This window comes from Helianthus annuus, chromosome 3, assembly GCF_002127325.2.
Source record: "Helianthus annuus cultivar XRQ/B chromosome 3, HanXRQr2.0-SUNRISE, whole genome shotgun sequence".
NCBI classification, from domain to species: domain Eukaryota; kingdom Viridiplantae; phylum Streptophyta; class Magnoliopsida; order Asterales; family Asteraceae; genus Helianthus; species Helianthus annuus.
The window spans coordinates 135,643,678-135,658,145 of NC_035435.2; positions in this window are offsets into that span (position 1 = coordinate 135,643,678).

Below are 14,468 nucleotides of genomic sequence, written 5' to 3' on the forward strand. Positions count from 1 at the left end.
CTCTCAAAGCTATGAATGAAAGCCTATTTCTTTTTATGACTGCTTCTGTCTTTTCTATCCAACATAAAGCTGCAATGGCTCCTTCATTGCCTGAGAATTCTATTGGTTTGCAGGCCAAGAATTCTTTATAAGAACAACCGTAAGAAGCGGTTCTTCTTCTTTTAGGAATTGGACCTTGGATAATAGGTTCGTTATTATCGTTCACACTATGACTTGTTTCAGTGTGCTCGCGTTTACTTCCATTTGCAGATTTATTATTTTCTGCTTCTTTAACAGTCTTGATAATATAGGGCATAACATCTATAATTCCTTGTGCTACTATATGTTGGATGACACTGTTATCTATTTGGTTTCCGTTATTCTCATTATTCTAGTTTTCCTGATTTACATCATTGTCCATCTGAATTATGAACATTTATCAGATATTAATTATAACGGAATAAATTTAGTACAAATATTTATACACAATCACACAAACAGATTGATCAAAAATGTCGATCATTGCGACTTTTATTCTTTCTATATATATGCGTCTATTACAAACTACAACTGGAAATCAAATATACTAGTAGTTATGCATCCGTATCTATTTTAGTCTATCTATAAATTCTTTTATCAAAATACGAAATTACACATATGTCTAGGCATTTTCTAAGTATCATGTATCCAATCATATATATCACGCTCGACATGCTTCCACCTAAGCTTTTCTCCTATTTGCCGAATTCTATCTCCTTCTTCTACTAATTCGTCACCAAATTAGCGAAGTTCTTCCAAGTTTTCCTGGCTCATAGGTGGCATGGGTGCTGGTACTGGATCAGGGTGTCGAGGGATAGGTTGTCCATAAGGGTATGGATTGTGTATCACACTCTACGTCCACCATTCGCTATTCCAAAAAGGGTCTAAAGGGTTAAGGCCAGTGTACTAAGCTATGGGGTTTGGTGGGGGAATTCTGGGAATCTCATAGGGATCTACATCTGGAATAGGAAACTGTTCTTCCTGGCTGGGTTCTATCATTTGTTGATCTGGGAATAAAGGTAACAGTGGCGGTTCAGCTATTTGGTTTAGGGTAGAGTCTACTGCTGTAGTGGCTAGCATATGGAAATCGGCCAGCTGTCTATCTAGTTCCTCTTTCCAATGTGGCCTATTGACTATTTCCTGAGTTTGTGCATTTGCTTCCCTATTAGCTATGACTATCGCCCTCTGTTGTTGTAACTTCTTCATTCTCTTTCTTCTCTCATGTGCTCCCCTATTAAACCAACCTCTTTTTTAATAGTAAAGAGTTCCTCAGACTGTGCCTTAAATATAAATATCCCTTCCTCAGTATCAGCTGAGTATCCTGAGAGATTGGGTTGAGATGATGTTCCCTCATCTTTTGGTGAACTATCTAAGTGACGATAAGCGTTCGAAGTTCCTTGCTCACTCATACTGTAAACTAACAAATAGTCAAATAACACAAAACACAAAACACATAATCACATAAGTTATTTCCTAACACAAAATTTTAAGTGTCAGCGAAACTCTTCTTTGGCTTAAACCAGTGGCTGTAGCTCTGATTCCACCCTCTGTCGCAGCCCCCGACCCCTACCCCGGGAGCGGGTGCCGCGAGATCCAGATCAGTGGTATCGGTGTTTATTAATTTGGCAGCGGAATACATCATGACCGTAGTTAGGAAATATTTTTATCAGAGTTAAACACCAAACTTTTTATAATAATAAATCATTGGGGTAAAACCCAAGTTCATTTGATAGTACATTTGTAGGGATAAACCCTATTTATTGAAAACAAAAACGCCTTTTTATTTAGGTAAATTTTATAGCCACTTTTCCAAGCCTTCAGTGCTCTGGGGCTGGCTTCTATTGGCTTTCACATTGTGTTACCTGAAACGCGTTTTAAAAACATTTTATCAGCAAGAAATACTGGCAAGTACATTCCATTTTGTAAAACATAAGTTGTTTACACATTACAGTATTAAGGGCGATTACAATGTTTATATCTACACAATTACTCGGTCAGTACGTGTCACTCGACGGATCTGTGACTATGGTCATATCACACATTGGATACCCGTGCCCAATTGTGAAGGTTATCAAGTACTGTATACAAACTCTATAATACTGGCAGCAATTGTAGAATTACAAAGACTTAATCACTATAATTGTATTTGAAAACATTTGGTAAAACCTTTTGACTCACAAAAAGTGTTTATAAAAGATACTCACAAATAGTGAGAAAAAGTGAATGTACTTACATTGTTGATTTGGGTAAAACTAGAGCTTCCTGGTGTATCTTCTGGTTATTATCTATTAAAATTAAACAATGCACATGTGTTAGTAAAATAACCCAAATCACATTAACCGTACAACCCGAGACAGAACTCCAATGACCGAGTCAGGCAGAGCCTTGACATACATTACGGAGCCCTATATCAATCGGGTGTAACACGAGACAGAACTCCAATGACTGAGTCAGGCAGAGCCTTGACATGCGTTACGGAGCCCTAAATCGATCGTGTAGGTTAATGGCAGGGTTATAATACTTACAACGAGGCAGAGCTTCGCTTTAAAGTGGGTATTATGACCGGGTATAATTTTTGCCTACAAAAACTGAGAGAGAATTGATTTCTAAATGAATTGTCAAATGAGCTCGTCGATCCTATTTATAGGCCAGATTTAAGGCGGCTCGCAGCCCGCGTAGACCTCAGCAAACTCTCTCGCGGCCCGCGAGAGAGTAGACTAGGGTTTAGGGTTGATGGGTCACCGAGTATAGGCTTGCCACGTGTCGACACGTGGCGGCTTTATTTATCCGGCAAGTCACTTGGCCTCGCGCCCTGCGAAAGAACAAAGGTGTCTGGGTTGCGGCCCGCGACAACCTTATATATATTGTTTTTCTTGATTTTTATAAGTATAAGGGTATTTCGGGCTTATTTCTCGCATACGGGGTATATAATGAACGTTTTAGGGTCTTAGGAGGGTTGTTATATTGCGACTTTACTCTTTTTATATATATCTATATATATATGCATCTATTACATATTACAACTGAAAATTAAACACACTAGTAGCTATGCATCGATATCTACTTTAGTCTATCTATTTTAGTTGGTTATATATATATATGTATATATATATATATTATCAAAATACAAAATTGCACACATATCCATATATTATTCTAGGTGTCGTTCATCCAATACTGCATCTCACGCTCACCATATTTCCAAACTAGCTTCTCTCCTATCTGTTGCATTCTATTTCCTTCATCTACTAAATTTTCGCCATACTGACGGAGTTCCTGCACATATTTTCAGTTCATTGGTGGGTTTACTGGTGGGGCTGGCACTGGTTCTTCGGGAGTATATAATGCCAAATATGACCTGTTATCGTCTAACCATGGATCATATTCTAAAGGGATTGGGGTTAGAATTCTAGGTAACTCATTGGGGTCGAATGCATGTATCGGGAATTGGTTTTCCTAGTTGGGTTCTAACATTTGTTGGTCTAGGAATAAGGGTAACAGGGTGGTTCAGCTATTTGGTTCAGATAAGGGTTTGTTGCTGTAGTGGCTAACATATGGAAATCTGCTAACTGCCTATCAAGTTCCTCTTCCCACAATGACCTATTAACTGCTTCCTGGGTTTGTGCATTCACTTCCCTGTTCGCTCTTGCTAACTCTCTCTGTTGTTGTAGTTTCTTCATCCTCTTCCTCCTCTCATGCGCTCCCCTATTAAACCATCCTCTCTTTTTAGGAGGGAATGGCTCCTCAGACTGTGCCTTAAAGATAAATATTCCTTCTTCAGTATCAGCTGAGTATCCTGAGGGGATTGGCTGAGATGAGGCTCCTTCATCTTTTGGGGAACTAGCTAATTAACGATAAGCGTCGGATGTACCTTGCTCACTCATACTGTAAACTAACAAATTGTCAAATAACACAAAATAATAATATGCATATTTACACATAATCACATAAGTTATTTCCTAACATAATTTATTAGAATTTAGGTATTGGCAGAACACCTCGTTGGCTTAAACCAGTGGCTGTGGCTCTGATACCACCTTCTGTCGCAACCCCCGACCCCTACCTCGGAAGCGGGTGCCGCGAGACTCAGAGCAAGTGGTATCGGTGTTTATTAATTTGGCAGCGGAATTTAAACATCAGGACCGTAGTTAGGAATTATTATTTATCAGAATTAAACACCTAACTTTTATGATAAATAAATGAGATAAAACCCAAGTTTTCCATTACAATACATTTATAGGGATAAACCCTAATTTATTGAAAATAAAATCTCCTTTTTATTTAGGTAACTTTTATAACCACATCTTTAAGCCTTCAGTGCTCTCCAGCTGGCTTCTATTAGCTTCACATTAAGTTACCTGAAACGCATTTTAAAAAGGTTTTATCAGCAAGAAATACTGGCGAGTGCATCCCAGTTTAATCAAAACAATCTTACAACTTTACAGTATTAAGATTTACAATGATTGTATCTATCCAATTATTCAATACAGTATTGCTACTAGGCAACCTTTGTCCCCCGTGCTTACGGTCATGCTACTATTCGCAATAGAAACGAGTGTCAAGTAATGTATACAAAACCCCACATACTGATGATAATTGTAGAATTACAAAAACTTAATCACTGTAAGTATCTTGATAAACATTTAGGGTTTTGTAAAATATTTGAACAATGACTCATGAAAAGGGTTTACAAAAAGAGAATGTACTCACAATAAGAGTTTATAAAAGGGGAATGACTCACTTTGCTGATTTAGATAATACTATAGCTTACTGATGGTTCTCCTGGTTATTATCTATTAAAATTTAAACAATGCACACGTGTTAGTAAGATAACCCAAATCACATTAGCCATACAACACGAGACAGAACTCCAACGACTGAGTCAGGCAGAGCCTTGACATGCGTTACGGAGCCCTAGATCAATCGGGTAGGGTAACAAATACGTGATCGAGGGTTATAATACTTACAACGAGGCAGAGCTTCGCTTTTTAGGGGGTATTATTCCAGAGAGTTTTGCCTATTAAGAAGTTTGAGAGAGAATTCAGAGTTGAACGGTGAAGAAATGAGGCCGAGGCCTCCTTTTATAGGGCTCGACGATGGTGGCTCGCGCCCCGCGACGCCTTCTGCCATCTCCCTCACGGCCCGCGAGGAATGTAGACTAGGCTCTAGCCTGGTCGAGTCAACTGGATAGCTTCAACACGCATGGGACACGTGGCAGCCTATGGGCTCACCTGGTGTCACTACGTCGCGCCCTGCGACAGGTCTGAGGGTCCGGGTCGCGTCCCGCGAGGCCCTTATATATTTGTTTTTATTTGATTTTTATTAATATAAAGGTTATTTGGGACCGTTAACGAGTATACGGGGTATATTTAGGGCGTTAGGGATGTTTTAAGGGTTTTAGGAGGGTTGTTATACGATTTTATGCAGATTATGTGGGGAGTGTGAAGAGAATGCGAACCATTTATTCACTTCATGTGTAGCGACCAAGTATTATGGGAAAAATAAGTGTCTGGTGTCGTATCCACATGTGTACGCCTACAGTGTTAGGGATCTTTTCCAAACATACAAGACCCTTAATGTGACAAAAAGCAAAAGGATTGCGGTGCGAGTGATAATTCTAGCGGCTTCATGGATGTTATGGAAAGCGCGGATTAAATTAATTTTTGCTGGAAAACGGATTCATGTGGATGGCATTTTCAGTGAGGTCCAAGCTACAACTTTCTTATGGGTTAATCATAGGTCGAAACAAGTCGTGTGGAGTTGGGAGGATTGGGTGTTGTTTAATATTTTGTAATCTTAATGTTTTCCTTGTTCTGTTAGTGGTGAGGCATTTAGGTGAGTGTTGTTTTCTGATTCTGTTCTAGTATCTTTCTAGCCATAACCTGCTGTAAATACTTGGGTGGAATGAAATGTCTTGTTTGCTGATAAAAAAAGAGTCATGATCTAATGAGTATTTGTCAGATGACATCATCTCACTCTCTCCAAACCAAAGGAACCATCCCATTACCCTGTGTATTTCTCCATGACGTATCAAGGCACCACTTTCATTTGAGAAAAGAAAAACAATGAATATAGTGTTTGTGGGAGGATATTAGGGCGGTTACAAAAATCGTCCTTTATGTATGCTACTTATTGCAAATTGTGTCCTTTATCTTTAATAAGTACAAAAATCTTACTCGATGTTTGCAAACCCTTGCACATTATGTCCTTTAGCCCTAACTCAATTTGTTTTTATGGTTAAATATGACCAAATGGACCCCACATAGGGGTACTTTAGTCATTTTACCTTAAATATTAAAATAAATAATCATCTCCAACACCCAACTGCCACCACACCCCACCTGCAACCACCAACACCACCATCCACCAACACCCACCTGCCACCAAACCCCACCTACAACCACCTGCAACCACCACCCACCACCCACCTGCCACCACACCCCACCTCAATTATCACCACCGCACCTCCACCACCGTCAACCACCATACTTCCATCATCACCACCGAACCTCCACCACCGTCAATGTAACAACTCTCACTAAACTTTATACTTATTATGTTAATTGTATAATAAGGAAACCCTAATTGAGAAACCCAAGTAAAGCCGCATAAACCCTAAAATTTTCAGAACCTTCAGAATCAGGATCAGGGCCCCTAAAACTCAAGGGGGGGTTAAACCCTAGTTGATAATTACCATCAAAATTCGCTGTCTAAATTGAATTTTCGAGAGACGTCGACTCAGCAGGGCTACCCAGGTGACAAGCCTACTCTAGGCTAGGGGGACTTGCCCCGCGACACGCGGCAAGGTCCGCGTATTCTTCCGCGACACGCGGGAGGTGCAATTTTCGGGTATAAATAGAGGGGCCTGGGACTTGAATTCTGGTGCTAGTTCGACGTAAAAATTCAAAACATACGTTGAGTTATACATTGTTTACTATAAAAACACACACGCACGAAACGCTGCCGCGACAAACAGGGTAATAACTCGATCGCTGCTACGATTAAATATCCGATCGATTGAAACTATCCAACGGATGTTTAAGTGCTGCCCGCATTAGGGTTATACTTTGTTATTCGTCGTGATTCCGACAGGATGTTTGGGTGTCGCCCAAATCCGGGCTATACTCTGTCATTCGTTGCGAATCCGCTGGATATTTAAGTATCGCACTTTGTCATTCGTTGTGAGGGTTGTATCTCGTGAGTTATCGTAAATGCTGTATTAGTTACTGACCTAGTTTTCGTGTGCATTGTTATTTGAATTAGGTTAATCAGGCTAATTAGTAGGCTAAGACTCTGCCCGCTAAACTTGCAATGTGAGTCATTCTCTTTTTATCAAATTATTTCCAAAACCCTATTTATTTTCAAAGTTATAATTACAGGGATTAAGTCTGTGTAATCACCAAATTACAGCCGGTATGTGGGGTTTTGTATACATTACTTGATAACCTTCACCATTGGACAACGAGTTAGCCAATTGGTGATATGACCATAGTCACAGAAACGAGTCGAGTGACAAATACTGTGGTTTATTGGTTGACATATAAACATTGTAATCGCTCTTAATACTGTGGATTATAACAAAGTGTCATTTTATCAAACTAAATGATTCACTCAGTATTTCCCCACTGACAAAATATTTTACAACATGTTTCAGGTGACCTACTGTGAATCAAGTCCAAGTGCGATGAAGCACTCCCAGAGATTAAAGTAGTGGCTTGAATAAATAAATAAACATGTTTTGTAAAATAAAGGAATTATGAAATTCCTCTGCTTTAAATTACGGGGTTTATCCCGAATTGTAAATAAATAATACTCGGGCATTTTTCAAGTTTAAAACGATCCTGTTAAAGACTTCCGCATTAAATATAAATACCACGGGTTTTCTGTCCCACGGCTACTGGACCGGGTCAAACCGGGCACGGGGGTCGTGACAGAAAAGGGTGGTATCAGAGCCACTGGTTTAAGCCAATTAAGTATTTAGAAATACTTAAATTATCTGATTGCCATTCTGTGATTTTATGAAACTTTAGTTTATAAAATTTTAACTTAGGATTGTGTGCGTCTTCGTGTGTGCTAACAGCATGAACGAACTATCAGAAGCCCTACAGAATATCTCCATCCATAGTACAAATATGGATATCACCAGTATTACTACTGGATACCAGGCAGATGTAGAGGAGCCTATGGTGTTTAAAGCCCAACCTCAGGAAAAACCTAAAGTAGTAAAAAAAAAAAGAGACATAGGTGGGCAGGTTGGAGGCGTGTACGCAGGAAGAAGCCAGCCACACAGAAAACCATGAAAAAGGAAGACCCAAAAGATAAAGGAAAGGGAATAGAAACTAGGGAGAGTTCCAGGCAAAACCAGGAACCACTATCTTGGGAAGAAGAGTTGGACCGTAAATTAACACTAGGTGACATCTTCGGACCTGCTGATGAAACTCTCTTTAACTACCCAGCTGAAGCCCTATTACCTGTTAACTTAGAACCTGCCATTCCAGACCCTATAGTTCACCCTAGACCTTTACCAGGAACACTAGAGGAGTGGTGGACTGCCGACTGGCAATTTCAGAACATTATGAATAGCCCTAACACTTTTCTCCCTCAATTCGACCCGGAACCTGCACCGAACCCACCAATGAGTAACGAAAACTTAGCTGAACTCCGCCACTATGGTGAGGAGCTGGTAGATGCAGGAAATAGGATTCGGGAGGTAGGAGAGCAGATCTCCTGGAAATACGACGAGAGGGAACGTCGTTTTTGAAATGCTAGTTAACAGGGATTGCAGGGGGTGGTATGGTTGTAGTGTATAATAATAATAATAATCATAGTAAAATATAAACCTTGTAAAATAGTCTAAACATAAAACGTTGTAAGATAATCAGTGTGTACGGACACATACTATTAAAAATATATAAAAATCGAATAGTCGCAAAGTCGACAGTTTTGGGCTGTACATGTTTTGTGATTATTTGTTTCTCAATTTGTCTTTTCGTGTTAATTGATTACTTGTTAATGTACAGAATGGGTAAGCAAAAGCTTTCGGATATTTACCATCAACTAGATAGTGCTCAAAAGACTAAGAGAACCTCGTTCCAATCAAATTCCTCAAGATATTCAGTAAATACCAATGAAGGAATATTTATTCGTAAAGCATCCTATGAAAACCCACTCTCTCCTGAGAAGAGAGATTGGATTATTAAAAAAAGCCAGGAGAAAGTAGGAACGTCCAATTCAAAAGAAGTGGTAATTAATAAGGAAATAGGTAAAAACCCGCCATGGGAAGACGAATTAAATGAAAAATGGTCAGACCTTTACATATTAGCCACTACTGCAATGAATCTTGATCCATAATTAAGATAAGTAGCCAAACCGAGACCAATCATGATAAATAAATAAGAAAAAAGGGAATAAAATAAATGCAGGACGTAATTGTCATTGTAGTACGTTTTTGAATTTCAATGTAATAGATCTATAAGGTTGTGTGGTTGTTATTTTAAATAAAGTTTGATTGTACAATGTACTAAAATATTTATACTAAATAATAGCTCGTGATTGATATACATCCAGATGGAACACGCTGTTAATGAACCAGTTAATGAAGTTAACCAATCGGAACATAATAACGAGGATCACTTCCTAAACCGACAGGATATGGAAAACGTCGTTGCTCAGGGAATAGTTAATGCTATTCCAGCTATCGTCGTTGCCGTAAAAAGTCCTGTTGAGCCTTCGCAAGCTCACCCTAGTAAGTGTACGCACGACGATACTGCTAGTAATAGTATCAATGGAGGCGGTAATAATAATAACGGAATTCAAGCCCCGATACATAAAAGGATGAAAGTTGCAACACCTGGTTGCACCTATAAGGAATTTCTTGCTTGTAAACCAGCTGAATTTGCAGGCAATGAAGGGGCGACTGCGGCACTACGTTGGTTGGAGAAAACTGAGGCAGTAATTAAAATAAGTAAATGTACCGAGGAAGATAAAGTCATGTACGCTTCTCACCTTTTCAAGGAAGAAGCGTTAGAATGGTGGAACACAGTGTTACAAGCTAAGGAAAGTGACATGGCCTATGCCATGAGTTGGGAGGAATTTAAACTTCTGATAGAAAGAAAATTCTGCCCTGAATACGAAAAAGAGCAGATGGCGAATAAATTTCTGAGCCACCGAATGGTGGATGTAAATTGTCGAGGGTATACTTCAAAATTCTTTGAGTATGCCAGAATTGTACCTACTCTGGCTTCGCCAGAACCGGTACTTATCTCTCGCTATATTTGGGGTTTGATTAGCGAGATTCGTGACATTGTCAAAGCTGCGAGACCCCGCACGATTGACGATGCAATGGAGTTAGCCAACACCCTAACTGACGAACTGGTACGTACTCGAGAAGAAAATAAAAAGAAGGAACTGGCTCAGAAAATTTCCCAGGGATTTCGTGTGGGTAACAATAGCAACTTCAAGAAAAGAGGAACTGGAAAATCATACACTCCGCCGTTCTGCAGAAACTGCAAAAGGAAGCATTTTGGAAGATGTAATGAACCCTGTAACTTTTGCAAAGTTGCAGGACATCGTGAAGAAAATTGCAGAAAGAAGACAACAGTCTGTTTCAACTGCGGAGAAACTGGGCATTTCAAGCCATACTGCCCTAAACTGGTTAAACCAGCAGACAACAAGGCTAAACCTGCAGAAGGAACTACTAAGAAGAATGCAAGAGCCTTCCAATTGACTACCCAGGAAGCCGAACTAATTCCTGACGTCATAGCTGGTACGTTTTTAGTTCACGACGTTTATGCAAAAGTATTATTTGACTCTGGTGCAAACCAAAGTTTTATAAATACTTCGTTCTGCCAAGCTCTTAATTTACCTTTAACCAACCTTAGGCAGACTTTCACGGTTGAAACAGCAGATGGGAATTCTGTTAAAATAAATAAGGTTTTGCAAGAAGGAAATATAGAACTCTTAGGCCATAGATTTACTGCAAACCTATTACCTATGAATCTAGCCGGATTCGAGATTGTATTAGGAACGGATTGGTTAATAGCCAACCATGCTCGAATTCTCTGTGATAAAAATTCAATAGAAATCCATACCCCCACAGGAGAATTAGTAATGATTACCGGAGATAAGCCACAAAAGCCACTGAAATTTATTTCAGTAATGAAGTTGGCCAGTTATTCAAGGAAACAAGGAATAGCATATATGGTTTCGGTAGTTGTTAACACCAAAAGTAAGAAATTGGAAGACATCCCGATAGTATCAGAATACCCAGACGTCTTTCCAGAAGACCTACCAGGATTACCACCCGATAGGGAGGTAGAATTTAGAATTCATCTAATTCCAGAAATTATACCGATAGCCAAGGCACCCTATCGGTTAGCACCTACTGAAATGCTGGAATTAAAGAAACAGTTAGATGAATTACTAAGTAAAGGGTTCATACGACCAAGTTCCTCTCAATGGGGAGCTCCGGTGTTATTTGTAAAGAAGAAAGACGGATCAATGAGAATGTGTATCGACTATAGGGAATTAAACAAAGTTACAATTAAGAATTGATACCCATTACCTAGGACTGATGATCTTTTTGATCAATTGAAAGGAGCTAGATATTTTTCTAAGATAGACTTGCGCTCCGGATATCATCAATTGAAGGTACAAGAAGAAGACATACCTAAAACTGCTTTTAGAACTAGGTATGGACATTACGAGTTTACAGTTATGCCTTTCGGGTTAACAAATGCTCCGGCAGCATTTATGGATATGATTAATAGAATCTGTAAACCATATTTGGATAAATTTGTAATCGTATTCATCGACGATATACTTATTTACTCCAAAAGTCGGGAGGAACATTGTGAGCACCTGCATGCACTCTTAACTTTGTTAAGAAAGGAAAAGCTTTACGCCAAATTCTCAAAGTGTGAATTCTGGCTCCAAGAAGTGCAATTTCTAGGACACATGGTGAATCACAAGGGTATTCACGTAGATCCCTCCAAGATAGAAGCGATCACCAAATGGAAGGCCCCGCAATCAGCTACAGAAGTTAGAAGTTTCCTAGGATTAGCTAGATACTACAGACGCTTTATTAAAGATTTTTCTAAGATAGCAGTTCCATTAACTAAGCTAACCTGTAAAGCCGTAAAATTTGAATGGGGAGCCAAACAAGAGGAAGCTTTTAGGATTTTAAAGCAAAAATTAACAAATGCCCCAATCTTAGCATTACCAGAAGGAATAGAAGATTTTGAAGTCTATTGCGATGCTTCTATGCTAGGATTAGGATGTGTGTTAATGCAACGCAAAAAGGTAATTGCGTTTGCCTCAAGGCAATTAAAAAAGCATGAGGAAAACTACACGACTCATGACTTAGAATTAGGAGCGGTAATTTTTGCCCTTAAGATTTGGAGACATTATCTGTATGGAAGTAAGTTTACAGTTTATACAGATCATAAAAGCTTATTTGGGCAAAAAGAATTAAACATGAGGCAAAGAAGATGGATGGAAATTCTAAGTGATTACGACTGTGGTATTCAATATCACGAAGGAAAGGCAAATGTAGTTGCAGATGCCTTAAGTCGTAAGTATCATGAGAAACAAAAGCGAGTTCGTGCTCTCAGATTAAATCTACAGTTAGATTTAATGGAACAACTAAAGAAAGTTCAAAAAACAGCAATCAAGGATGATGCTGAAGGAATGAAAGGAAGAATAAAGGAATTGGAGCAAGGAACTGATGGGATTTGGAGATTCCATAAGAAAAGAATTTGGGTACCTAGACAGGGAGATTTAAGGAATAAGATTTTAGAAGAAACCCATAAATCTAGGTATACTATGCACCCTGGAAATAATAAGATGTACCAAGATTTAAGAAATAATTTCTGGTGGATAGGTATGAAAAAGGACATAGCTAGTTATGTATCTAAGTGTCTTACTTGTTCACAAGTTAAGGCAGAACACCAGAAACCTTCAGGGTTACTTCAACAGTTGGAAATGCCTGTTTGGAAATGGGAACTGATAACTATGGATTTTGTTACTAAGTTACCCAAAACCAGAAAAGGTAACGATGCGATTTGGGTAATTGTAGATCGATTAAACAAGTCAGCTCATTTCCTACCCATGAAAGAAACTTTCAGCATGGCAAAATTAGCAAAATTATACGTAGATGAAATAGTATCCCTACATGGAGTTCCACTCTCCATTGTATCAGATAGGGATAGTCGTTTCACTTCACATTTTTGGACAAGTTTCCAAGAAGCCATGGGAACACGATTAAATTTAAGTACAACTTATCATCCTCAAACAGACGGACAAAGTGAAAGAACGATTCAAACCTTAGAAGACATGCTCAGGGCATGTGTAATAGATTTTGGTGGAAACTGGGATGATCATTTACCTTTAATTGAATTCTCCTGCAACAATAGTTATCATGCAAGCATTGAAGCTGCCCCGTTCGAAGCATTGTATGGACGTAAGTGTAGAACTCCAGTTTGTTGGGCAGAAATAGGAGAAAGTCAATTATCAGGACCTGAAATTGTACAAGAAACCACTGATAAGATAACTCAAATCAAAGAAAGATTAAAAACGGCTCGAGATCGCCAGAAGAGTTATGCAGACAATCGACGCAAACCATGTAGGATCGCGTGCTGACCCGAACGAGTCAATCAGAGGTGTTCTAATCTGTTTCAGGTGCGGAATAACAAGAAACGGACATGAAAAACAGCTTGTTCTATTAAATCTTGCCTTGTATATTGATTTCACACTGATTACAGATCAAACGGCACTTCGGCAGCAGTTCGGTACCAGAAACAAGACTTCTACATATGATTTCGCTACATGCTGATTTCCCACGAAATTGCCAATCTTCTGATTTCCCATGAAATGGCCAATCTTCTGATTTCCCACGAAATGGCCAATCTTCTGATTTCCCACGAAATGGCCAATCTTCTGATTTCCCACGAAATGACTAACTTCTGATTTCCCACGAAATGACATGTCTATTTCGTGTGAAATCAACTTTCGTGTGAAATCAACTTTCTTGGGAAATCATTACTACAACTTTATATCCTCGTACAATATGCCCAGATCTAACATTCTAAGACTAAGACTCGATACAAGATGAAGTCGAAAGATGTATGCACCAACAGACTCCCCCTCAGATGTTGACGAGTCTTAAGTGTCGAGTCTTCGCATCTTCAGTCTTGATCAGTCTTCGGGCATCCAGAATCTCTATCTATCTCTTGCATCTTCAAATTCTTTCTCTAACAGACTCCCCCTCAAAACATGCTGGGATCAAAGTCTGACTTTTACAGCATCAGTATGACAACCTGGCTTTACATAGACCTTAGGTATCGGAACCTGTCTCTCATTCAGCTCAGAAAATCCTGCACATTCTCTACCCAAAACATAAGATTCACAAGAATAAGATATTTAACTAATTATCAAATTTCATGCACCAACAC